Below are 1,713 nucleotides of genomic sequence, written 5' to 3'. Positions count from 1 at the left end.
GTCCCGAGCCCTCAAGGTTGCACGATTGGTTCTCGGGGGGGTCCACGCTGGTTCTCAGCGCCGCCTCGGTGCCTTTCTTCCCGGAGGTGCATGAGGAGCTCAACAGGTCGTGGACGGCACCTTTTTACTGCCAGAAACTGATTTGCTGGATCCTCCTCCCTCACCACCCTCGATGGTGGGGCAGCTAGGGGGTTACAAGGGTCCCCCCGGTGGAGCGGTCGGTTGCGATGCAGTTGTGTCCTAATACCGCCTCCAACCGGCAGGGAGAACCGTGCCTCCCCTCCCAGGTCTGTAGGTACTCGACTGGCCAGCGATGCCTATACAACCTGTGGAGAAGCTGCCTCCGCCTTACACGCTACGTTGTGATTGCAAGTGCACCAGGCCAAGGCACTGAAGGACTTGCACGAGGGTGGTCACAACCCGGAAGTTCGCAGAGAACTCCGCACCGCGGCAGACCTCACGCCACGAGCGACGAAGGTTACAGCGCGGTCTCTGGGCCGTGCGATGTCCACTATGGGGGTCCGGGAGCGCCATTTCTGGCTGTGACTGGCTGACGAGACGGACAAGACACGATTATTGAACGCCCCCGTGTCCCAGGCCGGCCTGTCGGCGACACGTTGGAGAACTGGCCCAGCGGTTCTCCGCTGACCAAAGCAGACTGAGGCCATCAGGTAGCTTCACAACAGTGAAGGTGGCCGATGGTCCTGTCTTGAGGGCGGAGGTTGCAGTCCTACTTCATTGTACCCAAGAAAGGCGGTGGGTTACGACCAATCTTGGACCTGCGTGTCTTGAACCGGGCCCTTCACCGGTTACCGTTCAAGATGTTGACGCAGGAATGCATCTTCGGGTGCATCCGTCACCGAGATTGGTTTGCAGCAGTCGATTTGAAGGACGCGTACTTCATGTGTTGACCCTTCGCACCACAGACCATTGCTGTGGTTCGCGTCCGAAGGACGAGCATATCAGTACGAGGTCCTGCCCTCCGGGCTGTCCTTGTTGCCCCGTGTCTTCACGTAAGTTGCGGCGGTACCCCTTGTTCCCTTGAGAGAACAGAGCATTCGCATTCTCAACTACCTCGACGAAGCAGTCTCAGGATCAGTTGTGCGAACACAGGGATTTGGTGCTCTCACACCTCAGCCTGTTGGGCCTTCGGGTCAACTGGGAAAAGAGCAAACTCTTCCCGATGCAGAGGATCTCCTTTCCCAGTATGGAGGGGACTCGGTAAGAGTGGGTTGGCGGTCCCACTGAAACAGTTTCAGAGGCTCCTGGGGCATATGGCAGCTACGGCGGCAGTCACGCCGCTGGGGCTGCTCCATATGAGACTGCTGCAGCACTGGCTCCATGGCTGAGTCCCAAGGTGGGCGTGGCAACGCGGCACCTTCTGGGTCCAAGTTACACCGGCCTGCCGCCAAACCTTCACCCCGTGGTCAGACCTTGCGTTCCTCCGGGCAGGAGTGCCCCTGGAGCAGTGCTCCCGGCATGCTGGGGTTTGCACGGATGCCTCAACCACCGGCTGGAGGGCCACGTACAACGGGCTTGCAGTGTCAGGGGTTTGGACGGGGCCCCAACTGCACTGGCTGCCTCGAGTTGCTGGCAGTGCACCTTGCCCGGGGCGGTCTCAAAGGGCGCTTACGAGGCAAGCATGCACTAGTCCACACAGACAACACAGCGACCGTTGCGTACATCAACCGACAAGGTGGTCTGCGCTCCCGT

At 60.1% G+C, this 1,713-nt stretch overlaps 1 protein-coding gene across 1 annotated transcript in view; it reads left to right on the top strand.

Moving 5' to 3' along the window:
• dock9b (dedicator of cytokinesis 9b) overlaps positions 1–1,713 on the top strand; it is a 67,355-nt gene that overhangs the window by 37,678 nt on the left and 27,964 nt on the right. The window lies entirely within an intron of this gene.

Source organism: Sinocyclocheilus grahami, unplaced genomic scaffold, assembly GCF_001515645.1.
Source record: "Sinocyclocheilus grahami isolate Dianchi unplaced genomic scaffold, SAMN03320097.WGS_v1.1 scaffold534.1, whole genome shotgun sequence".
Taxonomy (NCBI): domain Eukaryota; kingdom Metazoa; phylum Chordata; class Actinopteri; order Cypriniformes; family Cyprinidae; genus Sinocyclocheilus; species Sinocyclocheilus grahami.
Note: the sequence above shows the minus strand (reverse complement) of the source record. Positions and strands in the feature narration are given on the sequence as shown.